The sequence below is a fragment of the Balaenoptera physalus genome (genome assembly GCF_965194825.1).
Source record: "Balaenoptera physalus genome assembly, chromosome: 3".
NCBI classification, from domain to species: Eukaryota; Metazoa; Chordata; class Mammalia; order Artiodactyla; family Balaenopteridae; genus Balaenoptera; species Balaenoptera physalus.
Window position 1 is genome coordinate 115,039,255 of NC_138890.1, and position 18,448 is coordinate 115,057,702.

Below are 18,448 nucleotides of genomic sequence, written 5' to 3' on the forward strand. Positions count from 1 at the left end.
GAAACCATCCAGAAGTAAAATAATAATAATAGTAATAATGCTGCCACTCGCTCAGGTTTCAGACGTACGTGTGCCCGGCCCTTCTTTTCCCCTCGCGGGTCCCCGACCCTGATTTCTCCCTTGCCTGGGATCGTGTATCATTACTTCCTTAAGTCGCTAGGCCAGACCCCTAAGAATTCCATCCAATGCCCAAATATTTGTCAAAGGCTGAGGATACAAGATTATTGAATGAGGAGGCTTGCAGTTCTTGGAAGAACTTCAGCCTAAAGTGTGACCTCCTGTGTGATACACACCCAGTGGATATGTATCCGAACAAAATATGACATTTACAGAAGGGTCCGATACTGACCCTGCATTAGTGTGTGTGTGTGTGTGTGTGTGTGTGTGTGTGTGTGTGTGTGTGTTCAAAATGAACTTTGCCCTTATATCCAAACATGCCTTACAGTTTCTAATAATATCTTTGCAATATTTAACAAGGACAAGCACTTAACGTTTATATATGACAGTGGAAATGTACTTTAGAGACTTCAAAATTCAGCGTGAAAACTGTATAAAAACGAATAGGCATTAGAGAAACTGGAGGAAAATAGAAATGTTAATAGTAGTTATCTGTTGATGGTAGAGTTAGGTCTTGCTTTTATTTTATTCATTATGTTTTACTGTATTTTCCAAACTTTCTTTACAGTGAGAACACATTGACTTTTAAAATTTTTTAAATTTAATATATTTATTTTTTTATACAGCAGGTTCTTATTAGTTATCTATTTTATACATATTAGTGTATATATGTCAATCCCAGTCTCCCAGTTCATTACACCCCCACCACCACCCCCCAGAACACATTGGCTTTAAAATAATGAAACCATTACTTTAGAAAAATGTACAACGTGACAGTAAATAGCCTAGAGAACAACTAAAAAGTCTGAAGTAGAGTTCAGAACCTTTTACTCAAATACATAAAAGCACACAAGGAAATTTTGTATGTGGAACAATAACCTCTATTTCAACAAATGCAAAGAAGGAAATTACTGTAGCAAGTGATGAATTAATACAAATTTAGTTGCTAAAATTAGGTGCACTTGAGATAAAACTGAGAAATTAGAAAGGTCCTTTTGCTTCAGGTAATTGTCAAGTTTAAAATGGAGAAAAGGGAAGGATGATGGATGCATATATTGTAATGCAAATGATCTATTATTTCACCTGTCCGGCAAGAACGAGGCATGAGGTAATGTAGGCATCCTTCACAGTACCTAGATTTTCGACCATGAAAGCATTAGAGTATATAAATAGGTAACAGTTCAGTTATTTAATGCGTCAACTACGTATATTATTGACATTAACCAGGTGAGTATGGGTGAGACGAGCAGGTTCAGGCTGAGTCTAGTTAGGGCTGCAGAGAGCAGTTGCGGTGGTGGGTACTAGTCGCTAGGGGGCAGTATCAGGGCTCGACAGTAAAAACTGAAAGCAGCCGTTCTCAATTTCACAGTTCGTCCACTTTCAGCAAAACTCAGGCGAGATTTTAAAGTAACAACATTTAATTTAAAAATGAATTGTGAATTTTTAGTAGATAATATAGACACATGGCAAAAATGTTAAAGTCTTTCCCCAGCTGCTGTTCCCAGGTCAAGTCCTCCCTGAAGATAACCACTGTTACCTGTTAACTATTCTTCCAGAACTCTGTGCCTATGTAAGTGTATACATGTATAGGTAAGGATTTGTATTTAAATGTAGGGAATTTAATTTATTTAGTCACTTACCCACCTCCACCTTTTCTAAAATGATTAATAGGCAGCTGTTGAAATAATTTTGTTTTTCTTCACCTTCTCAGTTTGTTCTACCTCCACTCCCCCACACCAATGGGGTCCATTAAAAAAATTCATGCACCTACTATTTCCGTAATAGCTAATAATATCCACAGCTCACTGAGTGCTTACTATGTGCCAGGCGCTACAGTAAGCCTTTTACATATGCAATATTATTTACTCCTCACAATTCTGTGAGGTAGACACCCCCTCTTTGTCCTCAAGAACCATGAACTCAGGGAGATATAGAAGAGTTATCAGAGTGATCTCTGAAGGTCTTGTGCCCCATTTCCAAAGTACAAAGTACTAAGGTGGCTTGGATGCCACCTGGGGAGTAAGTTCTGTAGTAACTGTTCAGAGGCTGTCCATGTTCTCTGTTCTCTGCTAGAGCAGTGAGATGAGGAAGGTCAAATAGCACGGAAGTCTTTGACCTCCTACGTAGACATCTGGGGTCAAAAATATATCCTGAAGGGAAAGAGGAGGGTTCGAGCTGGAGGTCCACTCCCTCAGTTTTATAACCTCAAAAAGAGAGGTTATGGTTCCGTCTCCAGCTAGTGCTTTGCTGCACTTATAACCCTATTTATTCATTCAACAGACATTTAAGGCCCATGCATACAATGATTCAAGCACCATGCTTGTTGCCGGAGATAAAGGATATTTCCTCCATTTTCCCAAAAGGGGGAAATAGATTCCATCTCATGTAAGAGTTAAAATGTCCCCTTTATCAATATGCAGATGAAAAAACTGTCAGGACTTTTCATTTTCCATTCAACTGGGATCATCTTTAAAATGAAAGTGGCTTTTCATAGATCTTTTTAGACTAAAAATGTTTCATTTAGCCTCTAAACTGTTGAACATGTTTTATGTTTTAACATCATGTAGAACAGTGTTTGCAAACTGGTGGCATGGAAATGGGGCCAACTTCTGTGTTTACTTTGGCAAGGCCAGTGTTTTGAAAAAATCGAATGTGAATTCCTTTATGTGGTGCCTTCCCGTTTGCCAATCTGCCCAACACCCAGTTGTTCCACTCCTGATTGGTTCACATATTTACCTTACGTTGAAGGCATGTGAGTTTTCAACCTCTGCTGTAAATAGAAGGAATATTGGGGGTTATCAAATATATGTGAGATGTCCTTTGGTCCGAGTTCTCCCAAATATCCCCAAACTGAAGGTTTCACTTTCCTTATATTTTTCTTTTGCCACTAATCTCAGTTATTTTTTGTTGCCACTGTTTGGGATCATTGTAAAGGGATGGTAGGGGTGGGCTTTTCACCTAAAACCCTCTTTCCTGGGTGCACAGCCTTTCCTCACTTTATCTTTTCTGATAGTACAGCTGGTCCCAGAACAACTCAGGGGTTAGGGGAGCCAACCCTCTGCACAGTCGAAAATCTGCCGGTAATTTCTTGTCTGTCCTCCTTGTCAGCAGTTCCTCCGTATCCATGATTCAGCATCCTTAGGTTCAACCATCTGCAAATCATGTATTACTGTAGTGTTTACTATTGGAAAAAAATCATTGTATGAGTTGACCTGCACTTTTCAAACCCTTGTTGTTCAAGGCTCAACTGAACTTCATTCCCTCTGTCCATTGCAATGGCTACACCCAACATGATCCCAACACACCAGGCACATTAAACCACATCACACAATTACTCCTCCTTTAAGGGCCTTGGTTGCTTATGTAAAATTCAAGCTGAAGCTAGGTGACTTCTCAGATTCCTTTTTTGCAATTGGCTTAGTGTAGGCTTAGAGCAAAAAACAACCTTTTCCCATGTTCTTTCTCTGCCTTCCTCTTGTGGTCAGCAAGCACTTCCTTAGACTGGCTGAGAGGATACCTCTGGCTCCTGTCCCTGCCTCCAGCTTCTGCCCATTCCTAGTTCCTGGAGAAATAGTGGGTTATATTTTTGCTGAACTATTCAGGACTTCTTTCCACCATGGGCAAAAATGCTTCTCTCAGAGCTCACAGATCTGCCATCTTGTACAGTCTCCTGGATTCTGCAGAAGAGTTCTCTAGCCAATGTTCCTGTGAATTCTGGACACCCCCAGTTTCCCAGACTATCCTCCCAGCAAGGTAATTGCTTCCCAGGTTCTCTTTCTAGCTCTGAAATTTTCTCTCCTCTCCTGCCTTTCCTTTAATGCTTTCTAACAGGATAATTAGTCTGTCTTCTTTGGTCATGTGTTCTTTTGCTTCTTTTTCTTAAAACAAAACAAACCCAGAAACTATAACTTTATGAGCACTTACTACGTGGAGTTAGCCATGCTAAGTGCTTCATAGGCATTATGTAATCTTCACAGTAAACCCAGGAGGTAGGTACTTTGCCATGCCCATTTTACTGATGACAATACTGAGGCACACAGTTTAAATGGGAACCTTCCCAAGGTCATGCCAACAGCAAGCACAGAGCTGAGAGGAGGATTTCAGCCCAGGCCGAATGTCGTCAGAGATCATACTCTTTAGAGAGACTCTATTCTTCCTTTTCAGTAAACTGTTTTTCTAAAAAAAAAACTTTCCAAACTCTTTATAACCTCATCCAACTCATGGCCCCTCCCACTCACAACATTTCCTTACGCCAAGGTCTGATCCAGAGCAAGACCTTAACTCTTTTGAATTCTACGAAGGCTGAGAGAGGTGAAGAAGCTGCAGAAGAAAAGTCTGCAATAACAGGGGTTGGTTCATGAAATTGAAAGAAATAAACTGTCTCCATAACATCAAAATGCAAGATGAAGCAGCAAGCGCAGATGTAGAAGCTGCAGCAAGTTATCCAGAAGATCTAGCTAAGATTATTAATGAAGGTGGCTACACTAAACAACAAATTTTCAATGTAGGCAAAACAGCCTTCTATTGGAAGAAGATGCCATCTAGGAGTTTCATAGCTAGAGAGGAAGAAGTCAATGCCTTAGCTTCAAAGCTTCAAAGGACAGGCTGCCTCTTTTGTTAGGGACTAATGCAGCTGGTGACTTTAAGTTGAAGCCAATGCTTATTTACCATTCTGAAAATCCTAGGGTGCTTAAGAATTATGCTAAACCTGCTCTGCCTGTGCTCTATAAATGGAACAACAAAGTCTGGATGACAGCACATTTGATGACAACAGGTTTATTGAATATTTTAAGCCCACTGCTGAGATCTAGTGCTCAGAAAAAAAGATTCTTTTCAAAATATGACTGCTCAGTGATAATGTACCTGGTCACCGAAGAGCTCTGATGGAGATGTACAATGAGATTCATGGTTGTTTTTTTTTTTCCTGCCTACTAATACAGCAGCCATTCTGCAGCCCATGGATCAAGGAATCACTTTGACTTTCAAGTCTTGTTATTTAAGAAATACATTTTGTAAGGCTATAGCTGTCATAGATAGTGATTCCTCTGATGGATCTGGGCAAAGTCAATTGAAAACCTTCTGCAAAGGACTCACCATTCTAGATGCCATTAAGAATATTTGTGATTCATGGGAAGAGGTCAAAATATCAACATAATAGGAGTTTGGAAGAAGTTGATTCCAACCCTCAGGGATGACTTTGAGGGGTTCAAGACTTCAGTGAAGAAAGTCACTGCAGATGTGGTGGGAATAGCAAGAGACTGGAATTAGATGTGGAGCCTGAAGATGTGACTGAATCGCTGCAATCTCAAGATAAAACTTTAATTGATAAGGAGTTGCTTCTTATGGATGGGCAAAGAAAGTGGTTTCTTGAGATGGAATCTACTCCTGGTGAAGATGATGTGGAGATTGTTGAAATGATGACAAAGGATTTAGGGTTTCGGATTTAGGATTTACCAACTTGTTTGATAAAGCAACCCCAGGGTTTGAGAGGATTGACTCCAATTCTGAAAGTAGTTCTACTGTGGTTAAAATGCTATCAAACAGCGTTGCGTGCTTCAGAGAAATCATTTGTAGATGGAAGAGTGAATCAATGTGGCAAACTTCACTGTTGTCTTATTTAAGAAATGGCCACTGCCACCCCGCCTTCAGCAGCCAGCACCCTGATCAGTCAGCAGCCATCAACACTGAGGCAAGACCCTCCACCAGCAAAAAGATCGAAGGCTCAGATGATGGTTAGCATTTTTTTAGTAATAAAATATTTTTTAATTAAAGTATGTTCATTGTTTTTTCAGACATAATGCTATTACACACTTAATAGGCTACAGTATAGTGTGAACATAACTTTCATATGCCCTGAGAAACCAGAAAACTCATATGACTTGCTTTATTGTGATATTTGCTTATTGTAGTGGTCTGGAACCAAATCCACAGTATCTCCAAGGTATCCATGTTTGTGGCAAGTCTGGAAGATAGTTAACTTTGTATTATCAGACATTTACTTGCTTTCTCTACTTGGTCATTTTAGTTTTGAAACTAGAACTATTGAAGGTGAGTTTTAGAGTTACAGTCGTAAGGGTTTTCAGGTAGAATGGATTCACTGATTCATGCTTTCATTTATTCCTTCAATAAGTATTGAGCCCTATTTTATTCTCCCCAGTGGACAAAAGAGACAAAATTTCCTGATGTCTTGGTGTTTACATTCTGGTATGTTGTGGGTAAGGTGGGGAGAGAAGACAGACAATATGCAAATAAATAAGTAAATGATATATATGTTAGGAAACGTTAAATGCTCTGCAGAAAAATAAAACAGGGATGGGGGATAGGTCATTCCAGGAAGGGTGTTGCAACTTTAAACAGGGGTGGCAGGCCCCTGTAAGGAGTTGGCATCAGTAAGAGCTAGGGACCCTTGGAGGGTTTTCCCTCCATTATGTTTCTTTCCTCCTTTTTAAGTAACATTTTTATTTTAAACTAGTTTTAGGTTTAAAAAAAGTTGCAAAGATAGCACAAGTAGTTCAGCTTCTTACCCCAGTATAGGCCCCAGTATCAGCCCACAGCTTTTTATAACCCAGTTCTGAGGATTTCTTCAAGTACGCTGGCTCACCCACTTTGTTCCCTTGATGTTATCATCTTACATGACTGTGGTATATTTTTCAAAACTAAGAAACCAACATTGGTTTCCTCTTATTACGTTAACTCCAGACTTTAAAAAGTTTTTACCAGTTTTTCCATTAATGTCCTTTTTCTGTTCCAGAATCCAGTCAGGGCTACTACATGGCATTTAGTTGTCATGTCTCCTGGTCTCCTCTAGTCTGTACAATTTCTCATGATTTCCTTGTTTTTCATGACCTTGACAGTCTTGAGGATTACTGATCAGGTATTTTGTAGAATATCTATCAGTCCAGATTTGTTTGATGTTTTCCTTATGATTAGAATGGAATGATGGATTTTTGGAAAGAATACTATAGGAGTGATGTTCCCTTTTCATTCCATCATATCTGGGCCACATGATATCTACCTGATAAGGTGATATTAACCTGATCACTTGTTTCAAGTGGATCTGCCAGTTTTCTCCACTATAAAGTTAATATTTTCCCCTTTCCAGTTTCTATTCTTTGGAAACCAGTCACTAAGCCAGCCCACATTCAACTGACTTACATTTTAGAAACCCTGTTCTGGCTGCTAGGGTGAGACTAGTTATAGAAGGACAAGGGCAAAAAGCTGTATTCCGGGTAGAGTTGATGGAGGCTGAAACTACTGTAGCCACATAGGTGGCGAAAAGAAATGCCTGGCTTCCATTTCAGAACTTCAGAACTGGGGAGACCAGAGCCAATTCTGTGAGGATAAATATGAATGTAGCAATAGACCACCCTGAAATCACTTCATTCTTGCCCCTCAGGGCTGGGCTTGAGGTTTTATTTCCTTCTCTTTGCAAGTTACCTGAGGACAGTTTTAGCTATAGATGGAAGGAGTTTGGTTTACTCACCAAATTAGATATTCTGTATAAAGTGTAGGGATATAGAAGTTCTAAATACATGTTACTTTTTGTACTTGTTATGATTTTTCATTGCTGGTCAACAAATTAAGAGTCTATTATCTATTATCTAATAATAGATAAGAGTCTATTATCTATTATTAAGTAAATAATAATTGTTAGATGAAAACATAGCACAGTGCCTGGCTCTCATAAATACTTATTGAATTAGCCAGAAGAAATTAGGTAGCAAGTGATTGACAAAGGAATGGGTCCCACCCAGTGACCACAGCCAGGTCTCAAGAGCTCCTCTTCGATCTCTCTCATGACCATCGCTTGGAATTTCCCCTCTTCCTTCTCTTTCTCCTTCAGATAGTTGCTTTCCAGAACCATCCCTTCCCTTCACCTTCATCGCACACCGGGTCAGCTTGCTCTGGAGTTAGTCTGTCAGACCACAGAAAGCAAAAGGCCCTAGAGAAGTTCCATCTCCAATAGCTTCACCCATCCAGTCTTATTTTCTTCTGAAATAAAATGAATACTACCTCTCTTGCTTTTCTGCTTTGAGTGTCCAACAATCTGCCTTTAGCACCCCTGGGGGGTGACAGAAGAGTTAGTCTTTTGATCCCAGCCAGCCTGCTTTTAGAAATCCCCGTAAAGTCATAAGGAACCATGTGCCTATACAGTTGGGTGAGAAGCTGAGACCGTATTCTCTTCTCCAGTTCTTCCGTGTACGGTGCTTGTCCTTGCATTCTTGGTTATTCTGTAAGATTCAGGTCAAAGTTTTGCCTGGAAAATCCTTCCCTGACCACCCTTTCCTATTTAACTTTAGAGTAGGAACTTCGTGCTGGCTTGGGAACCCAACCACCTTCCAATGTAGGAAGACGTGTTTCAAGTCTCAAAACATTTATAAATTTGTTAACATACCCTAGAACACAACTAAGAACTGCTAAAAAAAGTTAAGCTATAAAACGTTAAAGAAATTAATATAAAATTAAAGATCATAAAAAAATATTAAGGATCATAAGGTTTTTAACTGGGTTTCCTGAGATCTGGATTTGGTTTCAGGTAGTTTATCTGGGATGTGACTCTGGGAAGTCAGAGTGAAGAGGAGGAGAGTAAGACAGGGATGGGGTAAAGCCCAGGTGTGGTGCCCTAAGGAAGTTGCTGGCTATAGGCAATGGGGTTGCCTTGCCTCTGCTGTGGGACCTCCTGAGAATTAACCAGAATGTCTATGCGCATTGTCTACTTGGAGGGACAGGATGCTGGAGCATTAACCTACTGGATTTTTTTCCACTTGATTGCGGGCTGCCCTGTGGCTGTTAACACCCTCACCCTTTTGGTTGTTTTCCTGTGGGAAGAGAGGTCTGCAGCCTGCATGGGAGAGGGCCTTGGGCCAGCAAGCAGGATGACTCGAGCAGAGCTAAAGGAGGGCGCTGTCCTGGCCAGGTGAGCCTGAGCCACAGGTAACTGGCCTCGGCAGCCACAGGTGAATTTCAGTCAGAGGTGTGGAGGGAATGGGAGCTGGGGCATCAGAGCCATCTGCTAGAGTTACCTGATGGATTGAGGATACGAAACGGTAGACACTGCAGTGGCTTGAAATTCTGGTCTGGAGCTCTCCACAGTGTCAAATTAGGGAAACTAGTTCTGGGTGCTTATTGCTTATTTGTACAAGGCCCCAAATTTGATTGTATAACACTCTGTTACTCCAGGCAGATATTATTCTCTTGACTCTTTTTTTAAAAAATTGTGGTAAGACATGGATACCACAAAATTTGCCATTTTAACTATTGCCATGTGTACAGTTCAGTGGCATTAAACACATTCCCAGTGTTCTGTAACCACCATCTCCATCCATTTCTAGAACTTTTAAAAAATCTTCCCAAACTGAAATTCAGTACCCATTAAACAATGACTCCCCACGTTGACCTTCCCTCATTTCCTGGCAACCACCATTCTATTTTCTGCCTCTATGAATCTGGCTACTCTGGGAACACCATATTAAGTGGGATCATATAACATTTTTCCTTGTATGACTGGCTTATTTCACTTAGCATAATGTCTTCAAGGTTCATTCATGTTGTAGCATATGTCTGATTTTTTTTCCTTTTTAAGGCTAAATAATATTCCATTGTATGTATATACTACATTTTGTTCATCCATCCATCTGTTGATTTACACCTGGGTTACTTCCACTTTTTGGCTATTGTGTATAATGCTGCTATGAACATAGGTATACAAAAATCTGTTTGGGTTCTGCTTTCAATTTTTGGGCATACACCCAGAAGTGGAATCATATGATAATTCTGTTAACAAAAAAATTAATGAATTGTCAATCCAAAGGCGAAATAGAGAATTTTATTGAAGCCAGTCTGAGGATTATAACCCAGGAGACAGTCTTCAGAAAACTCTGAGGACTGTTCCTTTTGTTAGAAGTTGAAGGCACAGTCTTACACATTTTGGAGAAAAAGGATTATACATCAAAATGACACACTGACATTTTTACATAAAGTTTACCAAAGATGCATAATCCAGATAAGCTTGTACTAAGCAAGCAACAGGTCACCATGACCCCTTACAGGATTAGGAAAGGAAAAATTAATCTTCTAAGGAGTTACATTGCTGTCATCAGAAGAAGAAAAAAAAGGCCATGATCTTTATGGTCAACAGGCATTCCTGCCTTTGAGGAGGTCTGGTTAATGTATAATGCAGATGCACATCGCACATAAGGGAGGACCCAGTACAGGCAGGGAGTATGTTATGCTAAATTTTCTTGTCCTGCCTTAAAACATAAATTTTATTCCATCAATTCTATTTTTAATTTTGTAGGGAGCCACCATACTCTTTTCCATAGTGGCTACACCATTTTACATTCCTGCCAAGAGTGCACAAGGGTTCCAATTTCACCACATCCTCACTGACACTTGCTATTTCTAATGAGTTGATACCTCATCGTAGCTTTGATTTGCTTTTCCTTAAACTTAGTGGTGTTGAGCATCTTTTCATATGCTTGTTGGCCATTTTTATATCTTCTTTGGAGAAATGTCTGTTCAAGTGTTTGTCCATTTTTTTATTAGGTTTTTAAAAACTGTTGAGTTGTAGGACCTCTTTATATATTCTGGATATTAACCCTACTGAGGTGTATGATTTGCAAAAACTTTTTTTCTCATTCCTTAGTTTGTCTTTTTTCCTGACTCTTTTTGTTTGTTTGTTTTTAAGATATTGGGGCTGAGAGGGATTTAGTGACCTGTGAAGATCACACATATCTTTATTGGAGCCTTTATTGGACTTGAACATGTGTCTCTACTCTTTACCTAATCTCCTTTTTTCACTATCTCACCCCATTCTCTAACATTTGGTCACATCAACATAAACAGTAGTTTGTCCTGTGGCAATTGATACTGTGTAGGCAAAGAAACAAGCAACAAAATTTTAACTGGTTCTTTGGATGACCCAGCCTCTTGCTGCCATCCCCTGTTAGTCCTCCTCTCCCACTATCCAGTGGGGATGCTTATAGAGATACAGAACATACCTGGGTGCCTTTAGTTACATTAATTAGCTAATTAATTAATTAAATTTATTTTCACCATCATATCCTCCTTAAAATGTTCCTTTCTCTTCCTTAAAATGTTTTTAAGAATCAGAACGTTTTCCAAAGGCTATTTATTTACTTTAACAACTGACAACTGGTGGGGTTTTCTACCACATTTTAAAGAAGAGACTAATTATATGGAGCAAGCTTCCATGCTCTCCAAATTAATCCCAAAGCACTGATGCTAATAGATTCAGGCCACCGCCAAGTATGGTGCTTGACACAAAGTAGGCCTCCAACAAATATTTGTCAAATAAATGTTGCGATGCTACAACGAAAGGAGAGGATTTGTAGGGAAAGCCAGTTCAATTGTTTGATTTAGCAGGGAAAAAGGAGCAGTATTTTCCACATTATAGCCTCTGTGGAAATTGATTTTATTCATCTCATTCTTCATGTCTGAGGCTTTGGGATACAGCATCCTTGGGAGGAAGCAGGAATAAATCTCTTCAGAAGAACACAGCAAGTGCAAGCAGACTTTCTGTCTGGATGTTGAAGAGAGCCAAGATTTGGGCCCTTTTGATCAAAGCAACTTGCTTCCTCACTGTATTATGGGAGGCTATGAAAAAGGGTTCTTCAAGAAACAATAAAACTATTTGGCTTTCAACATAATTTCATTTCAACAATGACGCTTGAGTAAATCACTGAACTTTCCTGGGCCTCAGCTTCCTCTCATCAAACAACAATAGAGTCGAACCAGAAGAGCTATTCTCCTTGGGCTCTAAAATGCTATATTTCTATTTTAGTATTCCATTTGAAAGAAAATCTGGAAAAATAAATTGAGCAGGTCCAAGAGTTATATGTAAATACTCTATTTTAAATCAGGTCCTCACAGTCGTTAAAGTTTATGGAAAACTTAAACAGAATTTCCCCCTCTTTCTGGTTTTTATTTCAGTCATTATCTCTAACTTGTAATTTCAGTTTATAACATCAATTACACATTCAATATGATATATATCTCATACATATGATTAGATTCTAATGTGAGAGTATTATAAGAGTATTTCTAGTCAACTGAATGTTTGATTTCTCTTGCTTAATGTGGTCCTGTTGTCTGGCTGCCTACCAATCTTTGAATACCCTTCCTATGTTTAGGGGGATTTTCCCATTTTAGGAGTCTTGCCTTCCCAAGGTAGAATTCCCAAAATTCACTTTCCCAGCTTTCCTGACAGCTAGGATGTAGCAGGCCTGTGACTGAGGCCCTCCTAATCACATACACCAACTTGAGCGTCTGAGTGAGACGCAGTGGGTGTGATGAAGCAGGCATTAAGTGGACCCCTATTCTGGAATGGGTGTGGCCACGGCAGCAGTGATGGAAGGGGTGGTCTTTGTATCTGGTGTCAGCAGTGGCGTCACCACGGACTAGTTTGAATGTTGTTTAATCAGATCAGGCTGACTCTGGCCCTCCTGGAGGTTCTTTGAACTTCTGCATAATCTTTAATAAACCCTTTCCTGCTTAAACTTGGTAGAGTGGGTTCTGTTGCTGGCAAACAAGAACATTGACTGATAGAATTTATTTTCAAAGTAATCTCTTATGTGTGCAGGACCTAAGTATTTACTTTCCAAGACAAAAAATCATCTTCAAGTTATCTGTTCTTAAACTCAATTTTTGTTAGTCCATAAAATAATATGACTGATGCTTTAGTAGCAGTTATTTATTCATTCAGCAAATCTTGTGCTCAGGGCTGAAAAGGATACGGTGATTAGTAAGTCACAAGCCCTGTCTCTGAAAGCTCGCATCTGTTTCAAAGCTGATCATCTATTGCTGGATGACTTAATAATTATAATAATGTTTAACATGAATGAGTACTTACCCTGCTCCAGGCACATGTGTTAACTCATTGAATTGTCCCAACAACTCTAAGAGTAGGTATAGTCCTTATTCCTACAGATGAGGAAAACAAGGAGCTTCCCCATGCTAAGCCACTTGTTCAAGGCCACATAGCTAGTAAGCAGCAGAGCTGAGATTCAGACTCAGGTGGTCTGGCCCCAGACCGCGCATTCTTAACACCACTCCATGGCAGTAAGTTTGCACCGCTCTGAGTTTCAATTTAGATAACATCATGTTTGAAACTGCTTCCCTCTCGTTACAAAATTGAGAATCAGCAGTCACAATTGGATAAGGAAAGAGTAAAGACTCCTCCCTCTGGCCTTTTTGTTTTTTTTTTTTTTTTAAAGATAAAACTGAGCCCCCAAATGGACCATAACATGTCCCTCAGTTTCCTTGGGCACAGCTGAGAGAAACCAGAACTTTCAAAACGACAATTTAAATCCTACACCTCTCTTTCCTTGCTCTGACCTCTTTGTGGCTTATTCTCAACACAACAGCCAAAGTAATCCTGTCCTGTCTTGGTTCAAAACCCTCCAGTGTCCTCTCATATGAATCAGAGTAAAAGCCAAAATCCTCGTTAAGATTGCCAAGTCCTGACATAATGTGACTTCCCTACTTTCCAGATCTCAGCTCCTGTCACTCTCTCCTCTCTCACTGTGTCCCCAGCAACCCTGACGCCTTGGCTGTTCCTCGAAAACGTGTGGCAAGCTGGCTGCCTCGGGCTTTGACCTTTCTGGACTTCTCTTCTCCAAGCTATCCATGTGTTATTGTCCTTACCTCCTCCAAGTTTTTTCTTGAAAATAACCTTTTTAGTAAGGGCCCTCTCTATCTAATATTTCAACCTCACCTCACTGATGCAGGCTCTAGGATGACCAACTTTGGCCCGGGAGAGAGGGGTTTCCCAGGACACAGGACTTTCAGTGCTAAAACTGGGTTTGTCCCGGACCAACCAATCCATTTAATCACCCTGTGTAGTCCCAGAACAGTGCCTGGCTCATAACAGCCTTAATAAATATTTCTGGAAGAGAATGAATGAATGAACGAACAAGTAGGTAAGAGAAATAAGCTTTTAGAGGGGAGTGTAGGCGGGTGTTTATTGCCCCTGAAATCAGAACATATAGGTATATCTGTTCATCATAGCAACTTGTAAGGCTTCTTCAGCATGGAATGAAGCCCAACTTTCATGAATAGGGAACCAATATGTCTTCATCTCCTAATCAGAAAAGTATGATTTATCATTTTGCTGCTGCTAAAAGTAGTTTGGAATAGTGTGTCCCACACTCATCTTCTCAAGAAACAGTTAGAATGGCCATGTTGGCTTTACGTTTTCTTAGACTTCAAAGTGGTTTCCATATTTTAAATGGCAATGATGCATTTTTAAAGGGGTGCTTTTTTTCCATTGCTAATGACCCTGAGTGCCAACTCCCTCCTCTACCTTAACGCTTCCTCCATCTACTCCAGCCAGGACCTTCCTGGGGTTGCCCCCGAGCCATTCTGCTTGCATAGCATGCCCTTCCGATTCCTGATGCCCCCTATTTTCTCACACCAGTCTCCCCAACTTCAGCTTTTTCAAACGAACACAATCTGATGCCGGTCTGTCATATGTCAGGTACTTGTTCTTCAAAATATTTTTGGCAAGAGAATTCAACAAGGCAGCATAAGTCAGTGGCTTATTTGTCTTTGCATCCCTTGACCCTAGCTTGGTTTGTACATTCATTCACCCACTCATTCATTCATTCAACCAACACATCTTTTTTGAGTTCTGTAATGTGCCAGGTAATGGGAATACATCAATTAACAAAACATTTTCTCTGACCCCTCTAGTAGGGGACAGGCAAACAAACAGGAATGATCAAGGGAGTATTAAAACTACATTGTACTTATTCATGATAAATATAGGGTACTTTGGAAGCACATGGGAGGGGTGCCGTAACTAACAGAGGTCAAGCACTAGGAAAATGTTATTTGAATAACAAATGGACGAGTGAGTGGCTGAGTGAATAAATGAATGAATGAGTGAATATAATTGGTGTGAGAGCACAGAATCTTCACGGTATGTAGTCACCATCACATGGAAAGCTGTTTCTCCAGTTTCACTATTTTGAAGAGGCCAGCTCATATGAATCCCTATGATGAAAAATATAACTTTTACTTCCCCCCTTTCTCCTCTTCTCCTTTCTCTTCTGACCAAATAGCAGGAATGAAATGAAATGTGACTGCCAGAGTGCCAGCAGTGCCATAGTCAGCATGCCCCATCTACTTTGCTCAAAACTCTAATAAAATAACTCTGATGTCAGGCAAAATTGCACCCTTCTGACACTCTTCAGCATTTTCATTATTGATTAGACAAAATATCTGCTTGACTTCAAGGCAGCTGGCTGTACAGCCAAAATGGGTTGCTTAACTTTGCTTACAATTTTGCTTAAGGGTATCAAATCGTGGCTGTGTTCATTGTGAAGCAGGAATTGTTTTCCCAACTGAACTTCGCCTCTTAGTTTCAGCACATCTCTTCGATCCCTTGTGATGGTTTCCATGCCAGCAATTTGCCTGTCTGCGTCGCTGTTTCTACACACAGCACCGCAGGGTTTATCAGAGGGCCATCTACTCTTCCTGGTAACTCCCTAGTACAGTAAACATCTGCTATGGAACTGGAAAGAGCTAGTTCCAACCAGTTTTTCTTAGTTTCACTGATCATTTTTGACTTTTTACAATGACCTTTTTCTTAATTTCTCTATACCAAATCAGAACCTATAGGAATTTTGCTTTTTAAGAAAACCCTCATTTTTATGTTAAAATAGTTGAAGTGAATTATAAATAGTAATTTACCATTTTAGTATGCATTAAAAATTCTTATTTATCTCTAAAAAGTAAGGACAAAATTAATTCTGATTCCTTAATACCAAGTCCATATTAAATTTTTCATAATTTGTACCCAAGAGGCCTTTTATAGTAGGCTTGTCAAAACTAGGATCCAATACGAGACCATGAGTTGCATTGGTTTGTTTTATACACGTGTATTATACACTCCCAATACACGGATCTGTGGAATGGACCAGGCCAGCTATCCTATAGCATATATGATTCATCTGATTGTTTCCTTGTGGAATTATTTACCTTGTTCCTAGATCACCTGTATTTCCTCTAAATTGGAAGTGAAATCCAAAGGCTTGATTAGATTCCACTCAAGCACCTTTGGCTGGTACATCATTGCTGATATAGTGTTTCTCATTCTGTATCACAACAGGAAATTCATGATATCTGATTTTCCCTCTTGCAATCAGAAATCTTGATATAAATTTTAAAATTATAAAAATTAAAAAATTTTTATTTCATTGAAAAAGTAATAACTACCCATATTAACACATTTAGACACTAAGAAAGGTATCAGAGAAAATGAAGTCTTCCTTCTACACCATACTTTCAATCACTAGTCTTCCTTTCATAAGAGGGAAGCATTCCTCCCAGAAATATTCTATACATGTATGATGGGAGCATACTTTCATTTAGAACTTATCTGGGAGGTCCTTCCTCTTCAGTACATGTTGAGCTCAGGTATTCTGTTTCTGTTTTAATTTAAAAAATTTTTTTTAAATTTTTATTTATTTATTTATTTATTTATTTATTTATGGCTGTATTGGGTCTTCGTTTCTGTGCAAGGGCTTTCTCTAGTTGCGGCAAGCGGGGGCCACTCTTCATCGCGGTGCGCGGGCCTCTCACTATCATGGCCTCTCTTGTTGCAGAGCACAGGCTCCAGACACGCAGGCTCAGTAATTGTGGCTCACGGGCTTAGTTGCTCCGTGGCATGTGGGATCCTCCCAGACCAGGGCTCGAACCCATGTCCCCTGCATTGGCAGGCAGATTCTCAACCACTGCACCACCAGGGAAGCCCTTTTTTTAATTTTTTAAATTGAAATATAGTTGATTTACAATGTTGTATTAGTTTCAGGTGTACAGCAAAGTGATTCAGTTATATATATATATATTTCAGATTCTTTTCCATTATAGGTTATTACAAGATATTGAATATAGTTCCCTGTGCCAAACACTAGGTCCTTGTTCTTTATCTATTTTATATATTGTAGTGTGTTAATATCTTCTGTTAATCCCAAACTCCTAATTTATCCCTCCCCCACTTCCCCTTTGGTAACCATAAGTTTGTTTTCTATATCTGTGAGTCTATTTCTGCTTTGTAAATAAGTCCATTTGTATCATTTTTTTCTTAGATTCCACATGTAAGCAATAGCATATGATATCATAGCATGTATTCCTTTTAATGGCTCCATGGTTTATCATCCTGTACACGTTCCATAAATCACTTAACTAGTATTTCACTGATGGATATTTTGGCAGTTTCCAGACTTGTGCTTTTGCACAAATATGAAAATAATTGTAGGCTACATTCCTAGAAATGACATTGCTCATCCAAGGGTGTGTGAATTCTAAATTTGGATAGATATGCCCAAATTGCTTTCCAAATAGCTTGTACAATTTACACTTCTCCAAAAAGCATATGTACGATAGTGACTTTTCCTTTACACTCTCAACAACACAAGATATTATCATTTTTGTTGTTGTTGTTAATGATAGGTGAAAAAAGGTATCTTCTTGTTTTCACATGCATTTACCTAATTTTGAATGTGTTGCATATCTTTTCCTATATTTAATAGGTTAGGGAAATCTATTTTCTGATTTATAGGTTAAGGAAAATCTCCCTTGGTATATCAAATGTATGTAAATATTTGTGGCAGGATACTAGCATTCAGATTGCTTTAATCTGTAAATTATTATTATGCATAATAATTTACAGATTAAAAAGAAAGAATAAATTATTATTCTTTCCGCCTCTTTTTCCTGCACTGGAAAGATAAAGAGCAAATATTTTCCCTACCTCCAATAAGGGTGCCTTTAGGAAAGTGGACCTCATTTCTCCATTACTTTTGGTCTAATATCCTGTTATATCAACAGAGCAAGAGGGAAAGAGGTTTTTCAGAAAACTTAAAAGGTTTTGGGCATTGGGGGAAGTGGGGAAGAGACAGTATGAGCTGCATGTGGGCCACAGGAGCTGAGAATTGACCCCCAGATGTTTCCGAAGAAGGGAGAGGACCTGCTGCCTGGGAAGGAAAGAGTCAAGTTGGGCCTGTGGTTCCTTAAGCACCACATTAAGGAATAATGTGTCAGTGCTCAGAAGCTGCCTGAACTCCCTGTCAGTGCCTGCAGACTCACTACCCAGCACCTCACATCATCTCTACCAGGTGCCCTATGCTTCCTGGTGCACCTGACTCACAGCATCATATCCCACAGTGAAAGAGTGATGGTCAAGCAAGGGTGATGATGTTAGTACTGACCCCAAGGCTTTGCTTGGTCCCTAGCTGGGTACATCTCCCTCTCAAAACACCGGTAAGCCCAAGAAAACAGGGTGGAGTTCTGAAGGCCAATCACATAG

At 39.6% G+C, this 18,448-nt stretch overlaps 2 long non-coding RNA genes across 2 annotated transcripts in view; one reads left to right on the top strand and one right to left on the bottom strand.

Annotated features, from left to right (window-relative positions):
• LOC309659055 overlaps positions 1 to 18,448 on the top strand; it is a 430,937-nt gene that overhangs the window by 121,284 nt on the left and 291,205 nt on the right. The window lies entirely within an intron of this gene.
• LOC309659045 overlaps positions 1 to 18,448 on the bottom strand; it is a 191,864-nt gene that overhangs the window by 42,895 nt on the left and 130,521 nt on the right. The window lies entirely within an intron of this gene.